Source organism: Cibotium barometz, chromosome 61, assembly GCF_041138505.1.
Source record: "Cibotium barometz isolate CiBa-2024 chromosome 61, ASM4113850v1, whole genome shotgun sequence".
NCBI lineage: Eukaryota > Viridiplantae > Streptophyta > Polypodiopsida > Cyatheales > Cibotiaceae > Cibotium > Cibotium barometz.
The window spans coordinates 3,651,740-3,676,644 of record NC_141106.1 but is presented as its reverse complement, the minus strand read 5'-3'; the positions used below and the strand labels follow the sequence as shown (position 1 = coordinate 3,676,644).

Sequence of the window (24,905 nt, the reverse complement as noted above, 5' to 3'; positions counted from 1 at the left end):
CATCCTACCAATCAAGTGTACACTACCAGTCTACCTCGCCAGATTTTTTAGGTCTCTCAACAACCCCATATGGAATACTGAGTGGACACAAAAGTTGTGAAGTATTGCGAGCATTTGGGATCTTCGTAAAGCAGGGTTTCTATATTTTTTTTAAGCATTTGGAAAAAAATTTTCCAGGAAAAATCATTTTTTGGGGGGGGGGGGGGGGAGGGGGGGGGAAACTCGCACCGTACGATATCGTACGGTGTCGTACCGTACCGTACGAACCCATTCGTACCGATACGAGAAACAACTATGGCACTAAGGTAAGTAGCAAATAGAAAGAATTAGTACAGCAAATAAGTAATTGATAGGACGAAAGCACCGCTAAAGATAGAAAGAATTAGCACAATATCAACTGGCCGCAACTCGGACGAAAACTTCACAATGTGAAATCTGCATGTCCGCTAATACGGCTGAATTATATACCTAGATATATCCAGGAACATGCCCAAATTCACCTTTTAGGAACGTGCATGTTATATACTCAAGGTAGTCAACCCACAAGACTATATAACTATCAACTCCATTATGCATAGTATAGACTAGATACTACGACATCACCACTAATGTCATCAGTGTCCAATAGTGGGTGTAGAACTTTGTATCAAGATATGCTCTCACATACGCACTCCACACACACACACACACATAAGAGCATATATTCACACAAAGCCCTTCGTACTTAGTAGGAACATCATAATCTTTGATTAGGATAGCAATTAGGACATCAATTAGAGCTTCGCAGTAGCATAATTACCATCAGTATTATGCCTCATCACCATCATCATCATCACCATCAGCAGCCTCATCATCAACGGCATCATCTTCAACATCACCATTAGCAACATAACCAACATAGAGGACATGGAGATCGAGTCGGCAACCAACTAGGGTCTCTAGCAGCCAGTTGGCTAACATCTAGTTGAAGGCTAGCACATGGACAAGACATTGAAGAAGGCACAGCATTTAATAAGTATTTATGGCATAATTCTTGTCTAAGAATTTATGTTTTAATGCTTTTCTTTTGCCAATATTTGGAATTTTGTACATGTTGAACTCCCTTGGTGACGCAAGTGAAGAGTGTTTCTCATGTTTATGTTGAGATGTCTTTCAGGAAAGTTATTTTTCTGAAAGAGACTTTCTTTACAATCTTCTTAGAATGAGTCACAACTTGGCTTTTCTATTTCTATGGATGAGATGTTCAATATGTGACCACTCCCTACAGGAGGCCTACAGATCGGAAGACAATATACACATATTTAGAACACTTAATCTAATTATTATTAATCAATGGAAACAACATCAGCAACACAAACACTAGAAACACCGAAAAAATACAAATGACACCAGCACTGGGGCTGGAAAGCCCCCCCCTCCCTCAATACTTATTGTATTTCTTGGAGTATTTATATTTGTGCAAGTGTCATGGGCTTGAAAAGGCCAAATTCCTCCATTAGGGAGTGCAAACAACCAAACAGATCTGGTTCAAAAACCGATGAAGGAAGTGTTGGTCGGAGTAGCCTCAAATCACAGGCTTGTTCCCACCTTCATTGGGTGTACACTTGCCTTTCACTGGTCTTCCAGGACCGTGCACAAGCAGGCACGCCCGTACTAACGCAAGCAACAGTGTACACCGCGGAGGGAACGTTTCTCGGTGCTCCCAATTAAGCTTTGTACTTGGTTTTTTTCCTCATACCCTCTTAACCTTCACTGGCTCCTCTATAAATGAGGGCGCGATCAAGGCAGTCATGGGAGAAACCTCTTCCTATTGATCTTCTAGAGTGTATGCAACTGGAGAAGAACTTACCTACACAAAGCTTGAAATAACAGCATTTAACTTGAATTATTATCTGAATTTGAAATAAAATATTGAAATAAATACCTGGCATGGATTTTAATTCAAATCTCGATAATGAAGACCATTTCCCTTGTATTGTACTCCAAAATGGAAGCTTCAGCTACTGTAAACAAAGCAACCAGCCAGTACACAGGGCAGGTACAGTAGGTACATATGGATAGCCAGCAGATACACGTGGGCAGCCAACAGTTGCAGGTACAATAGGTACTAGTCAGGTACACGTGGGCAGCCAGCAGGTACACATGGGCAGCCAGCAAGTACAGCAAGTACGCAAGGCAATAAATGAGCAAGTACTGCAGGTGGTACAACAGGTACACAAGGCAATAAATAGGCGGGTACTACAAGTGGTACAACAGGTACACAAGGCAGCAAATAGGCGGGTACTGCAGGGGCAGCACACAGGCAAGTGTAACCAGGCGTGGAGGAGGCGTGAAGGGGCAGCTACAACAGGCGTGGAGGAGAAGGCGGGTAGCAACCGTGTAGAAGGAAAGATCCACCACCAACCCACACGTGGGTTTTTTTTCCCAAATGAGTTCCATGCAAAGCTTTTATTTAGAGGTGATAAAACCTTTAATCAAATTATTACTTTGGGCCCCACCTCATTAGCAAGTGTCCAGCCCCTATTTAAATTGAGTGTGAACACAATACCTCATAAATATTAAGGTTCACTCAAGTTTATGGAGTTTAACATTTAAAAAGGCGAAAATGAAAATACTTACCACACCTGTTCACACGCCACACCACCGAGTCAGCAAACAGCACTCCACAGTACACTCGGGGCGTCCCCGTCCAGTGTACTGGCACGGCATAACAAGCAGACACAGGCAAACAAGTCATGCAAAACAAATTTATGCATCCAGGCATAAATGCATGTGCACAAATAATGGACAAAATCTCCCTTTCACGAAACTTGTACAAGAGGTTCCTGTCAGGCACAAAACTGGCGCGACAGATATAAATAAATATGTCATGGTCTTCCTATGGAGTGACAGTCCCATAGATAAGACACCATCCTAGCCATACACGGGTGGCACCAACAGGCTCCCGTCCATATAGCACAAAGCAAGTCACACACGGGTGACATGAAACTGGTTCCCGTCCATGTGACGCAGCACTGGTCACGCACGGGTGGCGCTGATCTTGCTCCCGTCCATGTGACTCCATAAGACTGGACCTTTCACATGGGACACTGGCTTGGCCCCATGTGAACATGGCACAAATCTCGCCGCTCTATGGAGTGACAGTCCCATAGAAGTGGCTCCAGAAATGGAGATGGACCAAATGGTGACACAATATCTATTTGTTCGTGGAAAACTAAGCATGGTTTTATGTGGTAAGCTAAAGAATGGCCATAGTTATCGAAAAGGCTTTTCTATGGTTTTGATGAATAGTTTATGGTTTTGGTCTTGTGTATTGGAGGCTCCTCGCAGTATGGGACACTAGAATTGTCGCCTATACAAGGATCACATATGGAGAGTATTCTAGTGGTATGGGACGCTAGAATATGTCCTATATGTGATTACAAAACTATGAATTATTTATCAGTAACATGGATTGGCTGATTCTAGTCTATGAGCTATTTTGAAGCCTAACATGGCAAGTATTCTACGCTTGTATGTCTGGTCAAAGACATGCAGGGCTGTTCCAGTTGAGCTTCCCTGGCTTGTGTGAACCTATGCTTGCCTTGGTGGCTTGTGGGGAAGGACTCACACCAATCATAGCATGGCACATACCTTTTGCATGTATGTGGATGGATCCCTAGGAAGGACTCTAGTGTGAGCCCACTGACATGCCAAGAGGAGTTTATGCCTATATGTGGTGGATGGATCCCAAGGAAGGACTCTGGTGTGAGCCCACTGACATGGCAAGATTACATGTGTGGCTCATGAAACTTGACATGACAATACATGTATGGCATTGGAGCCTGACATGACAATACATGTGCGGCCTATGGAGCATGACATGACAATACATGTATGGCATATGGAGCTTGACATGGCAATACATGTACGTCGAATGCAGCCTGACATGGTGTGTTCACTTTGTATTTATGTTTTGGGAAGTTCTGGATCCCTGAACATTCAAGAAAGAGGAAACTCTGGCGAGCAGCTATGGTTACAGTGGATCTGGACTTATGGTTTTAATAATCATATTATATTGAATGGCTGTCGATCTGCAATACTTGAAGAGTATTTCCACTGGTATCAAGCTTATACAACTGTCTTATAAGATGGAGGGGATGTCACCATTTGGTCCCTCCACTAGTCTTGACTAGTGTTTCACACACTAAGCAGAGCCAAGGTGAGGACAGGGATTTTCCACAAAAGAAAAGCGGAAGCATTCCCTGGCGTATTTTGGCCTAAAGTGTTGGCTACAAAACATGAACAACATGGGATTTTATTTGTTGGTGTGACCTATAAGGTTTATAAGTCAACAGGTTTACACATCATTAAAGTGTGGCCGGACTCATTACTTTATGGGCATGCATATGTGGACAAGAGGAGACGCCTAGAGGAAACTTGACCAACAAGCTGGGAAAAGCATAAAAGTTGATATTTTTTGGGCAACTCAGCCACTTTTGGCTCAGAAGGAAAAAGCACAACTATTATGGGCTTGTCGACTCCTTGAAAAGCAAGAGGAAGGATGCGCATGAGGAGGAGGTGTCGAGTCCTTGAAAAGCAAGAGGAAGGATACGCATGAGGAGGAGGTGGGCAACAGTTGCAAAAAACTCTCTCTCTCTCTCTCTCTCTCTCTCTCTCTCTCTCTCTCTCTCTCTCTATCTATCTATCTATCTCACACACACTAGTCACCCCTGCTTTGATGTATGTTGCAACAGTATGGGCACCTGGGCTCGCCACCTCCACATGGTCTCAGGTAGAGAGGCCTCAGATTCTCATGCTCTCACGGATGATCTGCAGCAAACCCTCCGTCCCACATGACATTGTCCGGACCGGTTTGCTGCACCTCCTATGCTAGTAGAGGCCCTATCTGCTTCATACAGAGGATCAGAGATATGCCATCAGATCGACTATCACATAGAGCTTTTGAGGCATCCAAGCAGCTCGCAGAGAGTGGAGATAGGAGATCATGGTATTCACAGATGATACAGTCAGAGTCACACGGGGACGCGGGGACGGCCCTTAGGGACGCGGGGACAGCCGGGGACGCGCAGGGGACGCGGGGACAGCCGGGGACGCATGAAGTCGTCCCGGGGATGCGTTCCCGAAACGCGGGACGGGCAGGGGACGCGGTGAGGGGACGCCTCCAACGACCAGAAACGGGCAGAAAACGGCCAGAAACGAGCAAAAACAGGCAGATTTCCGGCTATAAAAGAAGGCACACTTTAGGACTTTTCTCCACACTCAAGTTTGAAGCTTCAAGCCTCATTGCTCAAGCCTCAAGCTTCCAAAGTTCCAAGTTCCATTGTCCAAGCCTCAAGGCCCAAGTGGCAAGTTAGCCCTCTCTCTCTCTCTCTATACTATCTACATTGTGCCAACTTCCAAGCCATCTCTCTCTCTCTCTCTCTCTCTCCAAGTTCCATGATCCATCCCTCTTGAGACTTGCAAGCCTCAAGAGTCAAGCGGCAACTTGCAACTCTCTTTTGCACCCTTCTTCCCTCTCTCTCACACTATCATCATTCATGGCATCTCAAGGTGAAGGCGCCGCCGCCACATCTTCCATTGCGGGCTCTTCACGAAGGAGGCCGGCGGTGCACACATGGTCATGGTGGGATGAGGTCCACTACACTAGTCGTGGAGTGGGCGGTGGTTCAAGGGCATGGAATTGCAAGCTTTGTTCCTACAAGAGAAGTGGCGGCGCCAACAAAGTGCGAGCTCACTTTTTGCACGAGGCCGGTCATCAAGTGCAATTTTGCGAACGCATTACTCTTGAGAAGCGAGCGGAGCTTCTTGAGAAGCTCAAGGTTTATGAGGCGGCCGAGGCGGCAAAGAGAGGGGGACATGTTGCCGTTGATCCTCATGATGTGGTGAGAGCATGAGAGCAACCGACGCGAATGGAGGTGGAGAGGAACCCAAATCTTGCTTCAAGCTCTCAACCATTCAAGTCCACTCCATCCACATCGGGTGCCTCCATTCCCATCCGCCGTCAATCCACTCTTAACGAGAATTGGAACCCAAAATTGAAGGATGAGGTGGATAGGTCGGTGGCTAGGTTCTTCTACCACGACCACATTGCGTTTCAAGCGGCACGGTGAGAGTCGAGACTCAATTCTCTTCACTCTTTTTTTTTTAAATGTCTCATGCTTCAAAGCATTTGTCATATTGCCAAAAAAAAGCTAACATGCTACATGGTTTTCCTTACTTGAAATAGGTCTCCTTACTTCCGTGAGATGGCCACAAAGATCGGGGAATATGGCCCCTCTTATGTGCCACCTTCATCGGAAAAGATTCGCACCACTTTGCTTGATAGGGAGAAGTTGGCCGTTGAGCACGCGGCAGCGGATACAAAGGCAACGTGGGAGACTAACGGAGTCTCTCTCATTGTAGACGGATGGAGTGACACGCGCAAGCGCTCCATCCATGGAGTGGTGGCAAAGTGTACTTCATCGAGTCACATGATGCGAGTGGTACTGGGAAGGCCGTGGATGTGCTTGCCGCGGAATGGGCGTCCACGATCGAGGTCATTGGGCCGGAGCTTGTGGTCGGCATGGTGGCGGATGGAGAGGCGTCAAATAGGGCAGCCGGGACCATTATTGAGTCAATGTATCGATCCATCACAGTTTCTTTTTGCATGGCCCATCGTCTCAACAACCTCCTCAAAGACATAGGTGCCTTGCCATGGATTGCACCCACCATTGAGGAGGCTAACCAGCTTGTATCCTTTGTCCTCAACCACCAAAGGCTGCGACATGAGTTCTCTAAAAGGAGCACTCTTTCCCTCCTCAAGTATTCTAAGACAAGGTTTGCATACAACTTCCTCATGCTAGGCCGCTTGTCTACATGTGGCGGAGCCCTAAGAGGGCTTTTCCTTAGTGATGAATTTTCTGCCATGCCGCAGTCAAAATCGGCAACAGGGAGAACGTGCCGAGATCGTGCCGACGATGCCGCTTGGTGGGAGAAGGTGAAGACACTCGACGCCGTGGTCAAGCCTATTGTTCACCTTCTACGAGTCATTGACGGACGTGAACCATGTATCGGCAAGGTCTATGAGGCCATGGATCGCATGATCGAGTCACTCCAGCAGTTTGTGCCAGACAGGGCCGAGTTTGAGGAGATCCACTCATTATGTAAGTCCAGGTGGAACTCCTACTACTCCCCTCTTCATGCGGCTGCCTTTGTGGTTGATCCAGAGTTCCAGGGCAGAAAGCAAGAGGCCGACAAGGAAGTAAGCAGGGGATGGCGGATCATTTTGGAGCGCTTAGAGCTCGACCCTACCATCAGGCGGAAGATCAGAGACCAGCTATCTCAGTACAGGACGCGGCCGGGATCTTTTGGATGTTTAGATGCACAGCTTGACCGCCTCAAGATTGGGTCTCCTCTTTGGTGGGAGGATTACGGATCAGATGGGCTGGAGTTGCAGCGCTTGGCTATTCGCATCCTTAGCCAGGCTATGAGCTCTAGTTGCTTGGAGCAACTTTGGAGCGTTTACAGTCACATTGCCTCTAAGAAGAGGAACCGCCTTGAAGTGCAAAGGGCAAGTGATTTGGTTTTTGTGAGCGCTAAGGCGGACCCCTTCACCGAATGGGAGATGGCACAGCAAGATCCTGTAGCTCAGGAGCATCTTGAGGAGGTAGAGGGGGAGCTACAGCCTGAGGGGGAGGAGGAGGCTTCAAATGGCATCGACGACTTCGACTTCCAAGCCTCCCGCGAGGCTAGCACTTCAAGAGCTTGAGGCTTGACTCTTGAGCCTTGAGCCATCTCACCTTTTTTGTGCCCACTGCCAATGGCCATGATCTATTGTGATCTATCATCTATGATCTATCTAGTATCTCTATTTTGTACCCACTCTTTTTTGTAACCCTCACTGCCCATGAGGCATGTACTCATCTCTTTGTATCTATCAGACTATCAATCACATAATCAGTATGCCATCGATGTTTTATTAGCGCATTTTGCTCAAAATGACTCTTGTTTTTTTGTCTATTCGGTGTAAAATTTTGTTCGAAGTGTGTCTCTATATGTATGTCATGCATACAACTCCTAAATTGCTTTTAAAAAAGAGGTTTTTTTTTTGCCGTTCCCGACCCCGTCCCCGGGACGGCACTTCCCCGTCCCCGTCCCCCGTCCCCATGTGACTCTGGATACAGTGGCTCACTCAGCATGGTCTTGACATAGATCACCTGCCACCTTTCCAGTATGATATACATGCACCACACATCCAGCTCTCTCACAGTGAGAGGAACACAGTCCTTCAGCGGGATTTATGACAGTGATACACTCAAGAGACTTGGATTACACCCAGTCAGCCTCTACCGTCGAAGATGCTATACTACAGAGATCAGTTTATGCGTATCTCAACGGATGGATTCATACAGAGACCTCGATACACGGATGTGTACATGCCTCACAGTGCCTAAGTGGTGATTGGCCAGCTCAGAGTGTCATCACACCAACTTGAGATTGAGGCAGGTAGGGCAACACGAATCCCCAGAGCAGAGAGGATATGCAGACTATGCCAGGAGAAGGTTGAGAGTGAGGAACATTATGTATGCAAATGCAGAGCATATAGTGTCATTAGAGAGAGATACACCACCATCTTCAGTGGACATCCCTCACTCCGCCAGATCATGGAGTCCGCAGACCAGCACAGATTTGGCCAGTTCTTGCTAGAGACAGCGCCACAGAGAGACACTGATACGGACTCATACCACAGGGAGAGGTGGGCGACAGCTCCAGCTCACTGATTTCTTCCAAAGATCTATCCCAGTGCCTACCCTGACACACGAGGGGGTTACACTTCAGCGCACTGCGGACCTCCGAGCCAGACGGAGACCGAGAGCACCAGGCTACCAGACTCCCAGACTACACCAGAGGGAGATCACAGAGATACGGACTCGACATCAGCACCATATCCAAGAGCGGCAGGCTCACTTACACTCACACCCGGAGATCATGCTCCGAGGTATTTTTGCCTTGCCATCGCCTATGTATCACATATTACACCCCCATTATGGTACTGGTTGGAGCTAGACAAATCTGCATTGCATTCTTGTATACCCTGCGCATATAGATTGCATACTGCGCCTCTAGCAGTAGTGCTCCATCCATCACACCCCCCCCATTAGCTCAGTACTTTCATAGTTTATTTCATGTTCATTTTGTCCCGTTTTTTTCTGGACATCCAGAAGACATTGACAGTTGTACATTGATTTGTCTCATAGGTCAAGTTCGGCCTCTAGTAGACGTTAATACAGCTTTCTTTCTTTCTCTCAACGCTAGCTGACAGCAACCAACTGGTTCTCTCTCCCCCTTGAGTGTTGGTTGTACGGTGGGCAACAGCCAACTGGTTCCCTCTCTTCTGATGCTTGCCGGCAGCAGCTGACTGGTTCCCTCTCTCTCCTGAGTGCTGTGTAACTGCTTCCTACAGGAGACCTACGAATCAGAAGATAAAATACACATATTTTAGCTCACTTAACTAATTCAAACAATGGACAATACTTGCAACATTAAAACTGAAAATAACAAAGAACACTTGACACCATCACTAGGGCCGGAAAGGGCCCCCCCCCCCTCAATATAGTTGTATTCCTTGAAGTATTTATATGTACAAGTGTTCACGAGCCCTAGGCCAAATTTCTCCATAACGAGGAGTGAGTACAACTGGTAAACAATAAGATTTTTGTCGGTGAAGAATCGGTTATCGGAGTAGACCAAGTCACAAGTAATCTCCCACCTTCACTGGGTGAACACTTGCCCTCACTGGTCTTCCGGGACCATGCACCAACAGGCATCCGTACTGACGCCTGGCAAGGTGAAACACCGCGGAGAGAGTAATACTTGGTGCCATAGTCACATGGGACGCAAAATGGGAACGGGGAACGGGGACGAAAAAGAATGAGAATGGCCATTCCCTATAACTATACAATGACATGGGACGGGAATGGGAACAGGAAGATGCTGCCATCCCCAACATTCTGGAGTCTAAAAATGCCCATTCCATGTGACTATGCCTGGTGCTCCCGAATCAGCTTTGCTCCCAGTTGTCCTCATACCCAAATGACCTTCATTGGCTCCTCAAAATGTGAGGGCGCGGTCAGGGTGATCATGGGAAAAGTCACCATCCCGGTGGCCTTACTTAATGAAGGCAACAAGGTGTGATATTTTGCCTGACAAGACTTGTACAAATAACATTTAATTTTAAGAATCTGAAAATACAGAAATAAATACCTGACAAGGATTCAAATTCAATCCTCAGGAGAGAAGCTCATCCCCTTTTTAATGCACTCCAAAACTGTAGGCGGGTACAAGGGCTGCAAGTACAATCGGGTACAGGGAAGCAACTGGTACAGTAGGGTACTGACAACAACAACTAGTACAAGGCAACAACTAGTACAACTCTGTAGACGGGTACTGACATCATCAAGTGCTGGACAACAACTGGTACAACTGCAAGTACAATCGGGTACACCAATAGCATGCGGGTACACTTGCAAGTACGGTCGAATACTAGGATCTGATACCACTGTAACAAGCGGAAGCTTCGGGGAAGATCGGTAACTTCAATGCTCAGAAAAACAGCACACTTGCCGCGACGAAAATAGCGCACAAAACTGAATGTAGATGTGCAGAAAAATAGAGAGAGAGGGAGAGAGAGAAAGAAAGAAGAAGAAAGAAAACTATATTAACGTCCTTTAGAGGCCACATCTGACCTATATGACTAATCAGATACATCCATGTGATTACATTCCACTTCGGGGGCAACAAAATGAAAATAGAGATAAAACTAAAAATAGTTCAAATTTCCTACATGACCGTAGGAGAATCCTAGATAACATGAAGGATTTCTCTAGCAGCTACTCTTCATTACTACCATGTTTGGTTGTCCTGAAATCTGCAATAACAGTTCTACCTCTACGGTAGACTGCCCATTTTCCTTGTTTCCTTGCTTCGTATACTTTATTGAGTTCTCGTTTCCTGTACCTCAAAACCACATGTTTTCCTTTGATTGCCACTGAGGGATCGCCAATGTCGATGAAAGGGATAGCTCTGCACAGCTTTCTTTGTAGAGTCTCGCATTCCGGGACATAAGTATCATTCGCAATCTCCTCGTCCTCCAATACCTCCACCGTTCCCAACCCTCTGACAAACCACCCACCCTAATTTCTTTTGCAATCCATCTGCTCGTTCTCTTCATTAATCTGTGATATTACTTCTTTAATGAGAATTTCTTTAGGCTGTGGATCAAGTAAATTTACCTGTGTGATTTCCTCCCTGTTTTCTTTTTCGTGTTGTTGTTCCTTAATCTGTTTCTCCAGGGTTGAAAGATGTTGTTTTGTCTGATGTATAGTTCATTTTGCAAGGCTGAATTTGTTTGCTGAAGATGTTGAATCATGCTCAGGAGGTACCGCTCCCATGGTGATGGTTTTTCATTGGGTTTGGTAGGAGGAGAGATAAGGGTTTCGGAGAAGGTTTTCTTGCTGGCCATGTCAAACTGCTGGACTGTTTGAGAGGTTGCTCTTCACGAACCCCACCCCCATGAGGTGCAAGCCCTTACCTGCTTGGAGGTGGGTTACAACCCTACCCTACAACTAAGGTGCGCAGGTGGGCAATAGGTGCACAGGTGCGTATGTGAGTAGCAGGAGAGATAGGCAACGGGAAAGAGAGAGAGAGAGAGAGGGAGAGTTATGTTGCTGCCTTGGGGGCCTGAGCAAGGGCGGGTGGGAAAGGACAGCGCAGAGAGAAGCGAAGCGAAGGGGAGCAGCAGCGAAGAGAGAGGACGGGTGTGGATACGGGGGCGCAGAGAGAAGCGAAGCGGAGAAGCGAAGCGGAGAAGCGAAGCGGAGGGGAGCAGCAGCGAAGAGAGAGGGCGGGTGAAAGGAGAGCGCAGAGAGAAGCGAAGCGAAGGGGAGCAGCAGCGAAGAGAGAGGACGGGTGTGGATACGGGGGCGCAGAGAGAAGCGAAGCGGAGAAGCAAAGCGAAGGGGAGCAACAGCGAAGAGAGAGGGCGGGTGAAAGGAGAGCGCAGAGAGAAGCGAAGCGAAGAGGAGCAGCAGCGAAGAGAGAGGGCGGGTGTGGATACGGGGGCGCAGAGAGAAGCGAAGCGAAGGGGAGCAGCAGCGAAGAGAGAGGACGGGTGTGGATACGGGGGCGCAGAGAGAAGCGAAGCGAAGAAGCGAAGCGAAGGGGAGCAGCAGCGAAGAGAGAGGGCGGGTGAAAGGAGAGCGCAGAGAGAAGCGACAGAGAGAGAGAGAAAGAAAGAAAGAAAGAAAGATTTTATTAACGTCTTCCAAAAGACCGAACTCGGCCTATGAGACAAATCGGAGTACCTGTATGGGGTATCCTCTGTCATCCCAACAAAATGAAAAAGTACTGAACAAAAAAAAGCTGAATCTGGGTGTGCAAGGGATGGAGCTCTACTACTAGGAGAATGCAAAGCTATATGCATGGAGTATACAATCATGATATGCAACCTAGCTAGCTCCATCCTGTACCATACTGGGGGGTATAAAATGGTATACATCAGTGAAGGGGGTGTCCACAGCTCCCTGAAGAGAGAGAGGACACAGTATTGGGTCCCGAATACCCTCTGTAGGGCCCCGACCACGAATGGTGTATTTGCTTTATTAGAATGATGCAATTCTGAAAATAAATACAGAAATCTTCACCTTTCTTGGCTGAGATTGACCTGCAATCTTTCACCCCTTCTACGTTAGCTTATCCTTGGTTGTCCTGGCCCTTTGATCAGCTTTAGCTCTTGGTGAATTATGAGATAACACAAGAGATTTGGGGCCTTTGTATTTATACCCCCCAAAGTAGGCAGTCGGCTGGTCATAAATTCTGCCCACGACTGGATAAACAGCAATAAATGCTATTTAAAATCTGCGCATGTTTTCCTTCTTGGCTGGGCATTAGGCGCATGGTTTTCTAGAGGCCTGGGCACTGAATACTTGCTGTTTGGAGGCTGGGCAGCCTGTATGGGCTGCCCCATACTTGCCCTACAGCCATCACAAGGCTGGGTGACTTGTCAGCTGCCCCTGGCATAGGACTGTCCTACAGTCCTCCATGGCCTACCCATGGCTGGTAGGTACAGCCAGGACCTTCCTGGCCCTCATGGGCGTGGTTTTACACTGTCCCCATGCCCACACAAGTACTTGGGGTAGCCCTATGGGCTGGCCCCTTTCCTATATGCAAACCCTAACTATCTACACAATGATCTAGCATCCAGTACCATACCAGATACACAGAATCATTGACATCATTCCAGAGGGAGACTTACAGCGCGGACCGGCACTGTTTCATGTGCAAGACGATGCACACCTGACCTTGGACTCATGTGCAGGACAATGCACACCTAACCTCGGACGACTGGGATGGAACCCTGGCTGACTCATCTCGGACTGGGCTCACATGGGACCAGTTTACCATCCCAGGTCCTGCACCTTCTGTACAGATATGTCTACGTGGCATCCAAGTGCGGGATGCACATGACATCCTCAAACCAATCTCGATGGGCTGTCATGTCATGTGAGCAGTAGCACCGCTATCCACAATCCACGACCGCGACTGAGAAGTCACAGAGCAAGTACACGACGAGTACCTACTAATAGAAGAATACCATCATCCTTCTTGGTCTGAGACACCGCTGTAGAGGAAGAGTTCTTTGCTTCTTTATCCCGCTTCTTGTGACATTGGGGCGATTTATGACCCTTCTTACCACAATAATGACAATGTCCTTGTTTTTAGAAGATCTGTTTTTGTCTTTGTCTTTATCCTTGGAGTTCTTGTCAGAACCCCCTTTCCCTTTCTTCTCTTAATTCCCTTTATCTCGTAAACCAAAGCTCCATCAGAACCACCAGAGGTGCCAATCCGCTCCTCAAAGCGAGACTCAATCTGCATAATGGAGGGAGAACTTTCTCCCAAGTAACTGGAACAGGACGAGGAGAAGAAACAAGAGACTGAAAATAAGTATCAAACCTCTCTGGAAGCTTGGAGAGAAGCCGAATAGCCATATCCTCTGTAGAGATATCCTTGCCACAAACAGCAAGCTCGTCCCGGAGATCTTTCATCTTCGAGATGAAAGCAGATAAAGGTGGAAAGACAGAAACTGACGAGTTCATAAGCTGCTTTTCCAAGCCAAAATCCGTTTCGGAGACTTAATCTCGTAAAGATCTGCAAATGCCTTCCAAACTTCATGTGCAACATCTGTTGTTGTACGCACATGAGAGAGAACAAAATCCTGACAATTCAACATCAAAAAAGAGAAAACACAATGGTCATTTGCCTGCCAAATATCAATCTGTGCCTGAGTCACACCACCGGAAGCAAGTGTGGGAGGGGTGGCATTGGCAGGTGTAACAAGCCAATCCCAGAGATCCACGCCACGCAAGGCTGATTTCACCTTCACCTTCCACAAACTGTACTTGGAACCATCCAACTTTGCAGACTCAGAGAATATATGAAGTGTAGTCGAGGCTCTTAAGAAATTTTTTAAAAAGGTAGACTAGCCATCACAAAAGCTTGGGTTCAATCTCAGAAAAAAATGCACAATCTCGGAAGGAGTGTCCACCAGAGGTACCAAAAGCCACCAATGCTAAACTCAGGACACCAAAAACTGCAAGAGCCACCTATAGGGAAGAAAACGCAGCAAGACAAATGCTGCAGCCCTGAAAAGGAGCAACTGAAACTCGCAGCGGCGGTGCCCGGGGGACTAGGGCCTTTGACACACTTGTTGATACCATCAATGCATATTAAAACATTTAAACATGGTCACAGCCTTAACACATATCCATCATCACTTTGCATAAAACATAAAGCTGGACAAAACATCCACAAATGCTGAAAATGGAGCTTGCACGTGTGACACCACATAGAGGCCGGAATGGGCCGACCCCCCCCTTGGAGTATTTTATTACCCAAGGAGAATAATATCATGTACAAGCTTTGAGGGCCTTACTTTCCCCACGGGAGATGCCGGATTATCCCTATACAAATGCCATAACACAGCCCAACACAAGGCTACCAAGCCGGAACATAGGCTGTAGAAATGCCGAGCCATCAATGTAATCCATATACCTCCGTGTGGGTACTGATTCTTCCCCAAAAACCACGGGTCTTCATGCAATAGAGCTAGTACAGCAAGTACAACTCTCCATTCAGCCGGTACAGCAGGTACAATGGCTGGTACAGCAGGTACAGTGGCTGGTACAGCCAATACAGTGGCTGGTACAGCTGGTACAGTGGCTGGTACAGCAGGTACAGTAGGTACAGAAGCTGGTACAGCAAGTACAGTGGCTGGTACAGCCGGTACGGTGGCTGATACAACAGGTACAACAAGTACAAATGCTGGTACAACACATACAATGGCTAGAAATCATAATAAATGATTGAATACCCTTGCCTTCAATATTTCTTCGCGATGGAAGCCTCCAAAACAGTCCCCAACAGCCGGTATTCTTCATGGGCAGCCTTCAAGAGAGAGAGAAAGAGAGTAGCCATCATTAGAGAAACCTTCAACGGTGGTAGAGGCTAGTGTGCAGCAAGAGAGCCTCCATTAATGAAGAGAGAGGGCTCCAATTTATAGATTTGGACCTCCCATGAGCTAAAATGACAAGAGAAGGCTACAATGACAAGTGGAGAGCCACACAATAGCTGAAGTGACAAGTGTGAGGCCACTTGTCTCACTTTGATCCACTTTATAACAAGTGTCAGGCCACTTGTCTCACTTTGGTCCACTTTCTTGCCACATGTCCCAATCTAAGAGATGGGTCCTTCCATAATCTTTACCTCTAAAAATATCCCAACTGGTAGACATTCTGTCATAGGCACTTTGCCAACTCTTGGTATCTGCTCAATTCCACATGTAATGACGCGAACAGAATTTCCATCGGAGCGGGCCAAAAATAGCAACTCTCCTAAATTTTAGGAGTGTGGTCCTTTGTATTCTAGGATAATCCCCCATTCCCAAAGCTTGTACTTTCCAAATATTTAAACATCCTGGAGTCCACCAGACCCCTTTCAGACTGGGAAATGTCCAGGCTGGTGACATCCTCCCCAACTTCTTAAAAGTTGTCCGCAACTTTAAGCTTCAAGCCATATATTCAAGATATAATCATGTCCCATCGATTGGGCGAGACGAGACAGTCTCAAAAAATCCAATATAACTGAAGAATCCATGTCCCAAAGAAATGGGCGAGACTAAATAAGTCTCCATAATACCAATATCAAAATCATGTCCCAAGATAAATGGGCGAGACAAAACAGTCCCATAAGTCCAGATAGCATAATCCATGTTCCAAGTAAATGGGCGAGACAAATCAGTCCCATAAGTCCAGATATCATAATCCATGTCCCAAGTAAATGGACGGAACAAATCAATCCCATAAGTCCAGATATCATAATCCATGTCCCAAGTAAATGGGCGAGACAAAATAAGTCTCCTGCCAACAAGACATCGGTCCACATGACCCTTGGCATAGACATAAGTCCTGTCATGTCCACTTTACCACTTGCACTCCGTGTTGGTACTCTGACCACACACCTTGGATGAGAGGTGGGCTTACAAGAGACACACAATGAGCCAAAACGGCCGACCCCTCCCTTGAGTAAATTGTATTACTATTGGAGAAATTCAATACATAGCTTCACGGGCATCCATTGCCAAATCCTCCATGCCAATGCATATGAAATTCAGCATTTAGAAAACAATGGTATGTCGATGTAGATCACCAAGGAGCTGCCTTGACGCCCGGCCCGACTTCAGTGCCCATATTCTCTACCATTGGCTCTATGTTCTACCAAGCAAGGTAGCAACATCTTGAAGAGCACTTAGGTCAAGAGAAATACTACACAGGGCGGCTAAACAAGGAGTCCTGAAAACAATCACTCGCAGGCATAGATAACCTGGTGTTCCATACGCATTTCTGCTACACATAGTTTATAGGCATTTCGGCCACCAACTCACACTACCCTCTCAAGTGCCCATGTTCCCTTCCATCTGCTCTCTATTGTTCCACCCTCACATGGTAGAAACAATCTTCAAGAGAGCACGTAGGACAAGAGAATACTACACAGGGTATGTTGTGCTTGTCACTACCCTTTGAAGTGCCCATGTTCGCTTCCATCTGCTCTCTATTGTTCCACCCTCACATGGTAGAAACAATCTTCAAGAGAGCACGTAGGACAAGAGAACACTACACAGGGTATGTTGTGCTTGTCACTACCCTTTGAAGTGCCCATGTTCGCTTCCATCTGCTCTCTATTGTTCCACCCTCACATGGTAGAAACAATCTTCAAGAGAGCACGTAGGACAAGAGAACACTACACAGGGTATGTTGTGCTTGTCACTACCCTTTGAAGTGCCCATGTTCGCTTCCATCTGCTCTCTATTGTTCCACCCTCACATGGTAGAAACAATCTTCAAGAGAGCACGTAGGACAAGAGAACACTACACAAGGTAAGTGAACCATGAGTTCCATAAGTCCAATGCATCCCAAATAAAGGAAGCCAAAAAGAATAATCCATAAACCTGAGGATGGATCCAAATTCCTAGAAAAGAAGTCCAGGAATCCATACACCTGTATACCATAATCCTTGTATACCATAACTCTTACCACATACTCCGTGCTAACCACACACCTTGTAGTAGAGGTGGACTTTATCTATAAAAGCATCATATCCATGAGATATCCAAAGATTTCTTCTCTATAAACTCGGACAGATTCGTCCATAGAAATTGCTTGTGAAGCCCAATATTTATATAAATCTCATCCAAGAAAGAAATCTCCATGTATATAATCCATCCCAATAAAGAGAGCCATGAAAAGAATTCATCCCATTAAAGGGAGCCATAAACAATGTTTCCCTGAAACCATCTCAAGGCAAACAACAACACCTTTCTCCTTGCATAGCTATACAAGGGTTAGTGAACATCAAAAACACTTCATAGCAAAAGCACTAGCTTTGCAAACTCAAAGTATACTTAGCTTTTCTTTGCCAGGTTGGTCATGAAGCCAAAAGAAATATCTCGCCACCATATCCTTAAGATATCCTGAGATATATCTCCATATAGCTTGCCTGTAAGCTTGATAATATAATCCACAATATCCATATGGAAAGAGTGCTAAACGTGTGCACATAAAGCCAACTTCACACTTCCACGATAAAATTCTGTGAATTCATAAACCCTTAGATCAACAAGCTGTCTACTGCTCATGCTCTTGCTTCATAAGCTATGAAGCGGCTGGCCATGCTTAACAGCAATGATGGTAAGTGTGGTCCCCACTTGAGATCGTTTCTCTTCCTTATTGATAGAAGGAAGCCTCCGCTTCCAAGAAAGCCTATGCTCTGATACCAATGAAACTCGCAGCGGCGGTGCCCGGGGGACTGGGGCCTTTGACACACTTGTTGATACCATCAATGCATATTAAAACATTTAAACATGGTCACAGCCTTAACACATATCCATCATCACTTTGCATAAAACATAAAGCTGGACAAAACATCCACAAATGCTGAAAATGGAGCTTGCACGTGTGACACCACATAGAGGCCGGAATGGGCCGACCCCCCCCTTGGAGTATTTTATTACCCAAGGAGAATAATATCATGTACAAGCTTTGAGGGCCTTACTTTTCCCACGGGAGATGCCGGATTATCCCTATACAAATGCCATAACACAGCCCAACACAAGGCTACCAAGCCGGAACATAGGCTGTAGAAATGCCGAGCCATCAATGTAATCCATATACCTCCGTGTGGGTACTGATTCTTCCCCAAAAACCACGGGTCTTCATGCAATAGAGCTGGTACAGCAAGTACAACTCTCCATTCAGCCGGTACAGCAAGTACAATGGCTGGTACAGCAAGTACAGTGGCTGGTACAACAGGTACAGTGGCTGGTACAGCCAATACAGTGGTTGGTACAACTGGTACAGTGGCTGGTACAACAGGTACAAAAGCTGGTACAGCAAGTACAGTGGCTGGTACAGCCGGTACGGTGGCTGATACAGCAGGTACAACAAGTACAAATGCTGGTACAACACATACAATGGCTAGAAATCATAATAAATGATTGAATACCCTTGCCTTCAATATTTCTTCGCGATGGAAGCCTCCAAAACAGTCCCCAACAGCCGGTATTCTTCATGGGCAGCCTTCAAGAGAGAGAGAAAGAGAGTAGCCATCATTAGAGAAACCTTCAACGGTGGTAGAGGCTAGTGTGCAGCAAGAGAGTCTCCATTAATGAGAAGAGAGGGCTCCAATTTATAGATTTGGACCTCCCATGAGCTAAAATGGCAAGAGAAGGCTACAATGACAAGTGGAGAGCCACACAATAGCTGAAGTGACAAGTGTGAGGCCACTTGTCTCACTTTGATCCACTTTATAACAAGTGTCAGGCCACTTGTCTCACTTTGGTCCACTTTCTTGCCACATGTCCCAATCTAAGAGATGGGTCCTTCCATAATCTTTACCTCTAAAAATATCCCAACTGGTAGACATTCTGTCATAGGCACTTTGCCAACTCTTGGTATCTGCTCAATTCCACATGTAATGACGCGAACAGAATTTCCATCGGAGCGGGCCAAAAATAGCAACTCTCCTAAATTTTAGGAGTGTGGTCCTTTGTATTCTAGGATAATCCCCCATTCCCAAAGCTTGTACTTTCCAAATATTTAAACATCCTGGAGTCCACCAGACCCCTTTCAGACTGGGAAATGTCCAGGCTGGTGACAGCAACCGACAGGTGAAAAGGGAGATCTCGGAGATCAAACCGAGGGAAGACCTGAATCTGCAGTGGAAAGGCGTCGAAAGAAGCCAGCCGACCAGCAACAGATCTGAGAAGAAAACGCAGATGTGAAGGTGCTGAAAACTGAGGTAGATCTAGGGTGGAAAGTTAACGCTGATTGGGGCAGCAGATTAACGCTGAACCGGGAGTGATGATACCATGAATGAGTGCACATAGCGGAAGCAAACAAGCACTAGAGTGTGCTGAGAGAGAGTGCAAGAGAGAGAGAGAGATATGAAGCAACTATGCTGAATATAATAAAGTGATACAGTCCCAAGCAAGAGACATGAATAGCCTCATAAGTGAGGGAGCAAAAGGAAGACTAGACTATGAGAATAGAGGGAGGCAAGCCCACCTATTTGTAGGTAAGAAGTTCTCGCCGACTAGACATCTAATGCTGGCTGACTGGACATGAGAAAGCTAGCCGATTGGGCATGAAGCACCCGACTTGGGAAAAATGTCAAAAATATATATATAAATACTCCAATGATGAGCAGAATCTGGGGATGAATGTGTTAACAAAACCAAATCCTTCTCAAGAAGCTCATTTACCTGCTTCATGATCTCCTCTTTTTTGGATGCACTTACACGATAGACTGGCCTATTAGATAGTGAGCTACCCGGGACAAGATCAATGCGATGATCTTCCGATCGTACAGGTGGCAACTCATTTGGTAACTCATCAACAAAACAATCATTGTAGTCTTGCAAGAATTTCAGTCTATCATTACTAAGAGTGTTTACATGCACATTATTTTCTTCAACATGATCCCGTACAAAAATCAAGTACGCAAAAACACTCTTTTTCGTTACTTTCTTAATTTGTACATGAGATACAAGGAAAATGGTATCACCCTCTTCACCAACATCAATCATATGCTCTTGGCCCTTATGCATGAAGGTGATCTTGTTGGTCTCGTAAGCCTTGCACGGATCAATGCGTGTGTGCCAAGGCTTTCCAAGCAATACATCATAGCCATTCAAAGGCACTACAAGAAAGTCCTCATGATCCACATAGCCTTGAATGTGTATGCGCAACTTGCCAATAATAGGCATAACCTGCACTTCTCTACCAACAAAGGCAGCCCCTACTTAAATTTGAAGACCCATGTCCTCCACTTCAATACCCAAAGCAACTGCCACCTGTGTAGATATGAAGTTCTCAGTTGCATAATCATCAAACATAAACAAAGCGGGCTGATCCTTAAGCAGTCCCCAAGCTTTACATACAACCCTGTCTTTGCTATCATGTGAAGGTTACCCTGTACATCCGGAACCATATGCACATTGGGCTTTGATGCATTCGCATTATCACGCTTTTTCTTGTTTGGGCATGCATTTGCAATATACTCAGTGCTACCACAAGTAAAGCATCTCCCCTCGCTCATATATTGCTTTTTCTGCTCCGAAGTGAGACCATAGTCTCTCACTTGGAAGGGACGCTTCTTGGTAGACTTATTTTCAACCTTTGGATCATTTTTATCTTGGTTTTGGTGCTTTTAGGTGGCTGTCCATTATTTTGCAGGTTTTGGACAGCCCTCTCTTCGTCTTAAAATGAGGGTTTAGCCTTATTGGATCGACTCAACTTGAGTTCCAATTGCTCGGTAGCAGTGGCGACAGAGCACATGGGACAAGAGAACACTACACAGGGTATGTGAACATGGTGAACATGCCTCCCTCCTGCTACTTGCTTCCATATTTAGTGCAAACTAGGATGGACACATGGCTGGTTGCTCCCTTTGTACAAAGGGGATAAGGTCTGGGCGGTTGGCATTGGATTTTGTCCACCTCAGGACATTAGTGTGTGCGAACACAAGACTGGTCATAATTTATAAGTGAGTTTTGGTCGCCCAAAACTTAATGAAGTATGTACACACTCACTTATAAAATAATGCTAATTTCTAAGGCTAGGTTTATGACCAATACTTACCAACTGTCACATGCCAGTCAACAGACAATTTCACACGCACGGTTCACGGGCGGACGTCCCCTTACCCAGAACTACACATTGGTTAGGTAAGCATGAAAACAACATGCAAATTCAATTGCAAGCAAGCACATAAAGATGCTATGCAATGCAACATTGGTATGAGCAATCCCCGTTCATGAGACTATACCAAAATAGACGTACTCCAGACAAGTACACGAGATACCATACCCAATGGAACACCAATCCTCCATGCATTTCCGGGCATGTACACACGGGCACAAGTCCCAATGGAAAGCCAAGTCCACAGTATCACATGAGTGGCATCAATCCCCGGCATATGCAACTGCCATGGACGCCAGTCCAATGGACATACATAATGAGAAAGCACGGGTGGACCAATTGGGTGGCCAAATGGTGACAGTGGGAGATAAGGGGAGACCAATGGGCATTTTGCCCTATATAGAGGAGTTAAGATGACCCCAACCCACTATGTGGGATAATAGACTACCACATGGCAATGTGAGAAGCAGAGGGCAAGAATTCACTCCAACATCCGGCATTAGGTATCATTTGTACAAATCATCTATTCCCTCCTTTGGCATTAGGTCATCAAGTAGGTAGTAGAAGTGCATCAGCCACCTTTTGGGCAGGCCTAAGACCTCATGAAGTTGTAAAGTCATACATCTTTTTGTAACATAGTAATATACTAAATACCAATAGCCATCTCTTTCTCTCTTCTCTGTCTAATTATTTCATTAAGCATCTCCAGGTGTTCCATAATCAGGCTTAGGGTTGGATCACAGAAGAAGACTTACGCGCATGCAACATTGGTATTAGTGCATTCAGGCTAAATATTTAAGGGCAATGTCCCAAGAAGGTGTACAGATCCATCAGGAGAATGCAACTAAGGGTAACAGATGGAGAAGTCTGCAACAGGCAAAGCTAGAGGAAAACATTCTCTGGGAGTATGTCAAGTTCAGCCATTAAGCAATGTCCCAAGAAGGCGTACAGATCCATAAGGAGAATGCAGCCAAGGATAAGACATGGAGTAGTCTGCAACAGGCAAAGCTGGAGGAAAACATTCTCTGGGAGTATGTACTCAGAACCAGTACATCAACTAGCTCTCAGATCATTTCCAAAGGCCTAACAACCGACATGATCAGTTCCTACAGGTGACCCGCCGCTGTGTTAAGGGAAAGGGATAGCAAGCATGGGGACAACAGTGGAACAAATACTCAGTTTTCCATCAGGACTTGAAGTGGAGTTCAAAAGTGGACAGTGTTCAGTCATAGTGTCAAAGTCTGGCAGTTGTAGTAAGTCAAAGTCAGTAGTCCAGGGAGGACGGAAGGATGACAAAATATCCACCTTGTCATCAAGTTTAGCCGGAGGGGACGTCAAGTGCACACCTGTGCCAATAACGCTCAGCATATTCCCTGGTTTAGGCATTAGCAAGACTAGTATATGGTCTTATGAGCAGTCGGCTGCATCATACACACTGTCGGCAGCATGAACAGCATCAAGGCCACATGTGTGAACGTGAATAGCATTTAAGGCTGATTTCCAGCAAGTCGTGGACATATAAACAGGCCAACAGCCCTTCATCTGGCTGACCTGCTCTCCCACTTCTTGGGAGTAATGCAAGTAATGTTTACAGTATTCTTGTCATTGTGCTATGCTTATATTCTAATCTGTCTTGGTCTGTTTATAAGTACATTGTGTTGTGAGTATTGAGGACTCCGTACATATTGTCCAAAGGAGAACCATCACTTCAGTGTGGCAGGCAACCAACCCTGCTATAGATGGACAGCAGCTCCCTCTTCATGACATCCCTCCATTCCTTCTATGCCATTGCATCTTCAACAAAAGTTGGTTCTACAATCATCATTTAGTTACTCATCAAGGCATAGTTCACCAAATGACCCAGGGTCTGTTGTTCAGATTGTCTTTCTGAGACACTTTGAAGAGTGATTATCTTGGGCAACTCCAAGACACCGGACTCTTTCAAAGTTTGATAGAGCCACCGAAGTATAGGCTTTTTCTTCTCTCGCAATGTGCAGCTTCAGGCTCCTTCTCTTTTGGAAGATTGATAGGATTTGCAGGTTCTTTGCCTTGTTCAATTGGAGGCTCGGGAATAGCCAATGTCTCCCCCTCTGAAGTGGAAACAGGGTGCTCTTGAAGACCGCATCCCAACTTACAATGACCTCTCTGCTTCTCAAGATCAAACAACCTGTAACTTGCTTCAATCACCAAGGGAAAAGAAGAGCTGCAAGTGATCACTTGAAGTGGAATTTGGGAGAAATCAATGTCGGCAACCATTATTGATTTGTATTTGGTTTTCATTTGCACATTATATTCACCAAGGGAAAAGGAAAGCTGCAAGTGATCACTTGAAGCGGAATTTGGGAGAAATCTATGTCAGCAACCATTATTGGTTTGTGGTTTGTTTTCATTTGCACATTGTATTCCGCAATTCGGTAATTGAGGATCGCCCACAAGCGTGTATGGTGTTGATGGTTTAAAAAATATTATTGGCACATTCAAGTGCCGTGTTATTGGTTTTGGATATGTTTAAGCATTACTAAATCTTGTCGCCGTTTTGAGTGATTGAAAATTTTGATAGTTGAGTGATCTGAATTCCGTGCTCCTGGTTACACCCACCGCTAAAACAAACTACACTAAAAGAGTCAACTAGGATCAAAAATAAACAAGCTGATCGGTTGTTGTAAAGGTTCGCAAGTAAGTGATGACCCCTTAGCATATCCAACATAATGAGTAGAAACATTGACTGCATCGCAACCAGTCTGAATACCTGTGCCCTCATTATTATGATGGCAATTTTCAACATCATAAAAGCCTGTCTCAGCACTATTACCCTGTGTTCTACCAGACGAGGTGCAAAAGCAAAGAGCTAATACAACACTCAAACAACCCTGTATGTGCACGAGACACATCTGCCACAGAACTATAAATACATGGCAAACGAGGATCAAGGCCAAGGTAAAGGTACCTCAACGCCTGGACCTAGTTGGTCAAAAAGGTTAAAGTTAAAGCAGCCGAGGCACTGGTTGGTCAAAAGAGTGGGAGATTACGATACAACATGTGGGAATGGGCTGGAAAAGTGTGGAAAGGGGCCTTTACAAGAGTGCATGGTTGATGGGGCTCTATAAAAGAGTC

The 24,905-nt window shown here is 45.8% G+C and overlaps 1 protein-coding gene across 3 annotated transcripts in view; it reads right to left on the bottom strand.

Moving 5' to 3' along the window:
• The window catches only part of MED31 (SOH1 family protein), an 83,039-nt gene that overhangs the window by 4,490 nt on the left and 53,644 nt on the right, over nt 1-24,905 (bottom strand). The gene's annotated exons all lie outside the window — the stretch shown is intronic.